Below are 8967 nucleotides of genomic sequence, written 5' to 3' on the forward strand. Positions count from 1 at the left end.
GTCATTGCTGTGTGCTAACTGCAAAGCCCTGAGTTAGAGTTAGATTGAACTGGTAACTTAGTTTCCAGTTAAAGTTAATGTACACTGAGCAAAAGATAAACATGAGATAAATATGAAAAACATATTTTGTCATGAGCTACATCTTCATCCACCATGAAGACGTTGAATAAACGCATGACATACGTTAAAACTTTGATTAAAAATGACAGCGATTTAAAACTATTTATATAAAGTTTTAAATGAGTCAATATCATTAAATTGGTAAATACTGGCTTACTATATAAAGTATATAAAGTCAACCATAACTATATAAATCAAAACAACTCCACTAATCTTGTAATCATACAGTTTAAGCAATACCATTTTGTGAATAATTCAGTGAAATTGAATGCATTGTAAGTTGGACTTGGACCTGTCTCCACCTGCACTGTATTTACTTGATTAAAAAAAATGCAATAAAATTAAATTAAATATGTTTGACTAACTATATCTCAAATATGATATGAAATAACACAGCTTTTACATAGGAAGTCAAAATTATTGGATGCGAGGTCAATAGTTCATCTTATTTTGAAAGCCGTGACCGGATGTGTGCGTTATTAGCTTCGCTGGCTTACTTGTGCTGTGTAAAACATGAGCAGCGACTGTCCACTCCTCTGCTCCGTAGAGCAGTAAACGCGACAGGAGTGAAAAGTAAGTAAGCGAGAGAAACAACTTCAGTTTTGTTCTGCGTTTGTGTTTCCGACGACGTTTAAAGGAGGAGGAAAACGCCGTCGCATCCAGACTTTACGGGACAGAGCAGCAGCTGTCTGTGAACGGTAGGCTTTTACCACGTTTCATTCGTTTGTGCAGTACTGTAACGCAGTGAGTGTGTCAGCTGTGTTTTGATGGACATGGTCGCTGTAGAGGAGTCCGTGTGAGTATGGAACTTTGTGAATATTTGAAAATAACGTCTGAAAATCAAGCTGCGCTCCCGCTCAGGTGTGTAAAGATTACATTATGTTGCCACACACACACACACACTGAATCCTGGAGGAAACGTAGTTGTGTTTTCCCCACTTATTAAACCAGTTAAATACCACCTGGTGGCCCCTGAAGTCTTTGTGCCCTCGCCCCTCTTGTTTTGTTTTTGTTATCAACGTGTGAATCAGACGTGACAGGTTGAGTGGGGGAACTTCAGACATAACAAACAAACAGCAGATCCAGACTCATTTCCTGCTCCAGTCGACATAATAAATAAACACGTTTCGTTATCATGCCCTGCAGCATGTTCCTACTCCATCTTATTCCTTTCACTGGTAATTGCTTGCTTGTAGGAGTGTATATTAGGTAGGTTACAATGGAAAATGTCTTTCTAAGAAGTCGCATCTGTCGATTTTGGTCAAACTTGTGGCATGATGAAATGATTAAAAGGCTTGTACTGTTGCTGTTAACAACAACAATGACTTTTTACATCTTTGGAGTGCAAGGCCTCGCTTGTTGTTCCTGCTACTTCCTGTTGTCGTCGTCGTCTTCTGACACAATTTCCTGTGTCCTTTTGAATGTTTTTCATTGTGTCCAGAGTCAGATCGATAAATTCAAACATGTTTGATTGACTGTGACTGAGGCCAGGTCAGGTCTGTTAAGCTGGGGACACACTACAATATTTGTTTGCCCGATTTTACCCATGATTCACAGTTGGGCAGAGTCTGCATCAGTTAGCACTAGTTGGGGACAGTCGGCATGGCTAAATCTGCTAGTGTGTGAGCGCTTAAGACTCAAATCTGCAATTAAACACAATTTTTTTGAGCTGACTGTGAACGCAGTCTGTTGGTGTGTACGCTGATTACCGACCCAACTGCAAACATGCTGCCAACAGCCAATGAAAAAGATGGGGGTGGGACACGGGACGTCACATCAGATGATGACAGGAAGTAGCGAGAATATCGAAAACAATGACGCCAACGTTGACTCCTTCATGACTTCCCCCATACCTGTCTTTTTTTATCCCTTGATTTCTCAGAGCAAAACCATGTTGTCGTCCATGTTTGTTTACCCTTCGCGATGTTGCTTTTGTAGACTCTCGCAAGAGTTTCAGTTGGTTTGACAAGTCATGCAAGTCGTTAAATGTGTGATCCCTAGTTGGCTTTAACCTCATACACTAACAGATTTCTGTGCCAACTAGCCAACGCCGACTGTCCCCAACTAGTGCCGATTGGTACGGTCTCTCCCCAACTGTGAATCATGAGTAAAATAAGCAAAAAAATCTTGCAGTGTGTCCCCAGCTTTAACTGTCAACAAACTCGATTGTCTGTGGGGACAGTGACAGACTGTTTTTAGATCCCAGTGACAACACAGAACAGTCCTTCACAGGGTTGTTTTCTCGTCTGTGTGTAAAAGAGAGTGGTTCACATCCCACAAGTACTGGTTGACTTTCCCTCCAGTGCAGCAATAACATATGTGAATTCTTAAAATTAATGGCAGACCCCCCTCTAATGTAGTCTGCAGCCACTTGTTTTCCCTCACAGTATTGTATTGTTTGCCAGGTGCACTTATGGGAACAAATGTCACCGCTTGACTGTTACGGGAAGAAAGAAGAATATAAATCAGTGTTTTACAGCCTAAAGTTTGCTTTTGGTGAGCTGGATATCTGTCAAGAGTGACTATAAGGGCACAGCAGCTCTGCGGTGAGTCCCATAAGTGTTCATTTAATAAGGTTAAGACACACCTAGTCTATTTTTGTGTGCAACTTGCCTCATCTGTAAACAAACAACTCGGAAAAAGAAGATAATGCCAAGGCGAAGAGGAAGAAACATACACAACCTCCTAACTCCACATGATGGTTGACTAAGATTTCGACTAAGAAGTCAAGTGCTCACTTCATGCAGCAGCTTAGCACAAGCACAGCACAAGGCCGCAGTCGATTTGCATTGATAATTTATCAAGTGATTTTTATAAGCACATGGCAAGCTTCCTTCCCCCAGACACTTTTTGCTTTGTCAGCGTATCAAGATGTTGGCATCAGTGAGTACTTTTAGAGGTGTCCACCATTTTTTTCCCTTTTTTTTTTTTACATGACAGGAATATTATGACTCTGCATCTTAAAAATTGGGCCTTTAAATCATATTTTATCTCGTCCTATTCTGGTGTTGAATCTTAATGCTTCTTGAATCTTTTGGGACCCATGTTAATGTCATTTGAGGAAAACTCTAATCTTTAGAAGAAGTGATTTAAAATTGCATTCTGTGTCATAACTACATACAGTTTTCTACATACCTGCAGCATAGGGCTATATATTTATATATTTATTTATTTTTAGCATATTTTCCCTTTTCCGTCATCTGATATCCAGTTAAACATCTAAACTAAATACTAAATACATTAAAACTGATCATCAAAAAAGTATTTAATAAAGTTTTAGTGATATGGCACAATTTATCAAGTCACTAAAAGCCAATTTACGTAATTTGTAGTAATTGGCTGATAAGTAAATAATACTAGGTCTATGCTGATATGTTAAGATGTCAGATTTTAATCAAATATAGCAGATTTTATTGTTGTTTATAAACCCTAACCCAGCTCCCTGTGCCCCTCTTATGGAGGATAAAGCGGTAGATAATGGATGGATGAGCGTTCCCTCTTGCTGTTGTAAAAAATATATATATATATATATATATATATATGTAGCATCAATTACATGCTTGCTAATATTGTGTACGTACTCATTAAAAAAGCACAATCAAAATATTACTTATTACATTTTCTGTGAAGGTGTAGAATAGATGCAGCTGAAGTTGGACTTAGTGAAGAGCACGTCTGTGAGATATGGACAGCCTTGAGGTAAAATATGTGCTGACAGTTAAAACAGCCTGGAGCTGTGGGAGGAAAAAAAAAGAAAAGCACTAGACACACACGCACATTAATGTGTGTTATTTATCGTGTCTTAGGTTTCTAGTTTGACTGGATGAATACTGTGTGCTAACTCTGTTGTGCGTCTGTGAATTCTGCCCTTGAGCTGTTTAAACTGAAGGTCAAGTCCTCAATAGCCTTTTAATACAAGTCGGCTCTTTGTAGAACAAGGGAGAAACCTAGAAGACAAGGAAACAATGGGAACATAGGTGATGGGGAGGGGGGGTGTTCTCCTGTCAGAGTACATGAAGACTGTGTTGTTTCGTTTTCCCTCGAGCTTACTTTGTCAAACGATGTGTTGACTTAGTGTTTGGCCACTGTCTTTGTTGTATAGTATCATATTGTGTTGAATGTGCTTTCTTTACAGTAAGTAGTGATGCTGCACAGTTTCCTTCGTACCACATTCTGAAATAATTATTTTTGTGAGTCTCTGTGGCTATTCAAACAACCAGCCACGATGCAAAATGGCTCTGTTTCCCTGTGTTTTCTCCTTCTAAAGCAAGAGATTATAATTTTATATATTTGACTATTTTTGACAACTGATTATATTTAAAAACTATAGTAACACCTCACATGGTAATGTATTATTCCAGACACCTCTCCAGTCACGTATCATAATATTATACTGAATCGTTTCCCAGCTTTAATTCACATTTTCCACAGGGTTTTGCACACAGCTGGACTCCACATCTGTCTGAGGGCATTGAGATGGTAGGGGTTGAGGTCTCAGAGAACTCACATCCTTGAGCCTGGAAATGGGTCAGGTCTCTCTCTCTCTCTCTCTCTCTCTCTCTCTCTCTCTCTCTCTCTCTCTCTCTCTCTCTCTCTCTCTCTCTCTCTCTCTGTCTCTCTCTCTCTCTCTCTCTCTCTCACCCTCTTTTTTTTATTTTTTTTTTAAAATCCTTCTGTGGATCCTAATTTTAAGGTACAGAGCACAGTGGCCCGAATTACAATTTTTCGCTCCCCCTTCTGAAGGTTTGACTAATGGCCTTATTTCAGTGCAAATTGACCATGGTACCAAACAACACTCTGCATTTCAAAACTAATTTATTTTCAATAGGGGTCCACATTTTTTTGTTGTCCAATTCTTTCGCCCTAAGTTGTGAGAGTTTGACTTTGTTTACCAGTGTAACTACATAAAATTAGGACAATATAAAAGATTAATGGTTAAACTACATAAGATTTAATGACATCAAGTAATGAAGTTGCAAATGCTGTAAGTGCTCTCATCTCCCTGTAAAAACCTTAATTTCTATTTAAAGAAATGGATATTAGGCATCTCCTGTGTCTCTTTACTCACTGCACCACCACTAGAACCCCATTAATTTTCTTAATTTCTCCCAATTGGAAAGAAAGTAACTGGTGGGATTACATGGATTCTGATGTCGGTTAGTTGGAGGATCTGGGCACAGTTTTGTTGCCATGTCTGAGTGTACAGCCCATGCATGAAATGTGTTACCTCACTATTCACTACTTTATATCGACATCTTGTCTGATCTCACTTGTGGATGATGATGTGCTCTGAAGCCCGTCCCACAGTAGAGGATTTTCAAATCTGACTTGATTTTAAAAACGTTGGAGACTGCAGACACGGCAAAATTTGTAAACGCGACACCAAGACGCAGAACCACACACTGGCATTTAATCACATGACTTCGGGGAGGAGATTGCAGGCATTTGGGATCTCGCAGAAACTTGCGGGATTTAACGTGGCTTCAGATATGATAAACAGATATGGAGGCGGACTGTCTGTGTTGTCAGTTAATAGCTGCTGTGTGTGCACGATATTTTGTGCAGAGAAAGGCAAAAACAATATGGATGAAGTCATGGCTGAGAAGACCTAATCAACTTGGCTTGTACAAGTTACAGTTCTAAACAAAATCGTTCGTAAATATCACAAACAAACAAATTGGTAAAATCGTGTCCATTAACCCCTCACACTACAGGATAATCTGGCTAGATTATCTGTCTAACATTGGAAGGCACCCAGCATTGTTGGAAGGGCCAGATTGGGAATTCTGGCTAATTATCCAAGTTTAAAAGAAGCATGAAAATCAATGTGCTTGGTTCTCATGAGCAGCTGTGATTGGTGCTGGTAGTTAGTGTAATCATGACATTCACAGCTGCTGAAGGGAGGCCCATATGTTCTGATGTACAGCACAGACTGAGCCGCTCTCATTTCATTTCTGCCATTACCTTTGCTGCTCTCTCACGCTCTGTTCTTCTCCTTCACTAACACAAATGTTCCCCCACTCACGTACTCGTCAGCTGTGTCAACCGCCATCTCCCACTCCCTGACTGTGGTGTAGCCCACACTGTGAAACTCCACAGGAACTGAAAACACACAGGACAGAACTATGGGATGGTGTGTGAGATCTGAATTAAAACTGCCCTTAATAAACAACAATTTTAAATATCAATCACACTTTATAGCCTAGTTTTTACTTTGCCTTACTGAACATGTGGTCAGTGTACTTTTAGTTTGATGTATTCTTTAAATATATATATAAACTGAAGTGACTGAAACACCAGTGTCACTGATGAAAGCAGTGGTTAAAAATACATATTTTATATTAAATGACTGAAAAAGCGACAGGGATAAGATGCATCTCGAGCAGATGAGTTGCTATTTAGCTATTGACATTATGAACAAGTTTGTATATGAACCACTCTTGAACTGAGCTGTATGTACTGTAGCAGCATAGACCAGCAAGCATGCATGCACTCAAATTACAAATTGTGATGATGACTGTAAAATATATTCATCCTGTGCTTTGTGAAATGCCCCAGGGTTTACCTCACCAATACAGCATGGTTAAAGACACTTCTTTATGGCTGTCAGCTGTTTTTGCCAATTATTTGATTTAAATGTACAGTTAATGTGAAATACCACCAGGGAAATCCCCCATATTTTTATGGCCTGATTCTTCTCCTGCTAAGAGGCTATGGGATGGACGGCACCCAAACCTACATCTCTATTAATCATGCAGACTGATAAAAACATACAAATTGTCAAATAAATGACAAAAGAGTTATTCACTGCCAAGCAGTATTTCAATAAAGGCTTCAGAGCTGGGAGGCTGACCATGTGGTGGGCGGCTGAGTGATTGAGAGGTGAAGAGGTGGCGAGGAGAACAAGGGTGTGGATCAGAAGCTATGTGGGTGGTGGGATGCGCGCTTTCGGCATGTAGCCGCGTCACAGCGTTGCATAAGGGCTGACGCAGGCAGTGGTGAAGTGGATCTGAAGTAAAGAGCGAGGAGAGCCTTCACTCCTGCTGCTGGCACACTGAGAGGACGAGCGTGTGAGCGAGTTATTCCAACCATCCTTCCAGCTACACCTAAGAAATGTTAGACTGGCCCTTTTTTCATTATTCCCCAGCATATAAATCACAATCTCCTGTATTTTATCAATATTATTCACCACTTTTTTTTTTACGATAGTTGAACATTAATATGTGATTTACTGTTTTACTCTAATTACTGAACAGATACTTCAGATGGTCGTGTTTCCAATCAGGGAGTTCAGTGTGGATATTTCCCCACTGGCTAACAGTTAAGAACTAAGTATTATTTTTCATAATCAATGAATCTGTTGATTATTTTCTGGATTAATTGATCGGTTATTTAGTCCGAAAATTATGAGAAATGATCCAAACATTGAAACGATGATGTTCTCATATGTCTTGTTTTGTTGTGAGACCAAAATTCTTTGTTTTGTTATATGGAGCAAAGAAACCAAACCAGACAATATTCACATTTAAGAAGCTGAAAAGTCAGATAACTTGTTTTGATTATTTAAAAAAACAACAACAAAAAAAACATTCAAACTGATTAATCAATTATTGATATTATTGGCCATTCATTTAGGAATCGATCAATATTGTTCAATATAAATTTGTATTTTGAACAATAAACCATGTCATTCCTTTGAATGTCACCATTCTTATCTTGCATATTGGGTTTTTTACTGTAAGCGATTGTTTTAATCACTTAACTCCAATAATGTTGTATTAGAAATGTAGTAGACATCTTAATTCGGTAATTACGCGTCCTCCCGTGACTCAGAACAGTGGAAAATGGAAAATGTAGTTTTCTCAGGTTTTAAAAATGAAGTAGGATATTTGATGTTTGGCCTGGATCATCCTAAATGGTTATATGTGAGAAAATGCTGACATTTTGTGCTATTTTAAAAGGAATGTGATGCTTTCCATGTGGACCATCTTCTCACTGTCCAAACACTGCCGATGTGCCAGTTTTCCAACTTCCCCTCCCTCTTGAATTTATGCCTTTAAATAAAGAGCCATCTTATTTTAAAAAAAAAAGAAAAAAAAAAAAGAAAAGTAAATAAATAGACTGCAGGAGTTGCATTTTCTGTTTTTCTGAATGATCGTGTTAGCCTTACAGTATGTGGTGGTTGTATGATCTTCCCACCACTTCTTCTTCTGCTGCATGAACTTTGTTCAGGGTGTGTTGCTCCCACTGCATCTTATTGAGTATTAACTTCGATGAAACCTTCAACACACGGTTAAACATTAGAATAATAAACCTAAGTGCAGTGTTTGGAAAAGGAAGAAGCAGGACGCCACCCTGTTCCTCTGTCATTTGCTGTGTGTGTGTGTTTGCACAATATGTGTTATATGTGCCCTTTTTTTTATATATATATATATATAACACATGTTGCTGGTAACTGACGAGGCTCAGTGAAACTCTTTACACTTATACTTTTCCAATGTCTCGCTTTAAAAAAGCCCATTTCACAGCTTTAAAGTGATTATAAAGCAATGCAGGGGATCACACGGCTGCTTTCTCCTGCTGCAGTTTTCATAAATAAAGTTAGCAACTGACTGATGGACATAAAGAGGATCTATTATCTCCCCTCAGGACCTTGTAGCCTCTTTGACCTCTCACCTGAGACGGTGCCTTATAAACGGTTTTAATTGCAGTAGACCAACAAGGAACAGTGTATCTAAGAAGAAACGTTATAGATTATCTTGAGGGCACAGTCCACATTACGAGAGGTCAACTTGATTTAACAACACAGCAATTCTAGAAGCTATAATTCATTGATTCTGCCTTTTT

This window comes from Microchirus variegatus, assembly GCF_963457635.1.
Source record: "Microchirus variegatus genome assembly, chromosome: 17".
NCBI lineage: Eukaryota > Metazoa > Chordata > Actinopteri > Pleuronectiformes > Soleidae > Microchirus > Microchirus variegatus.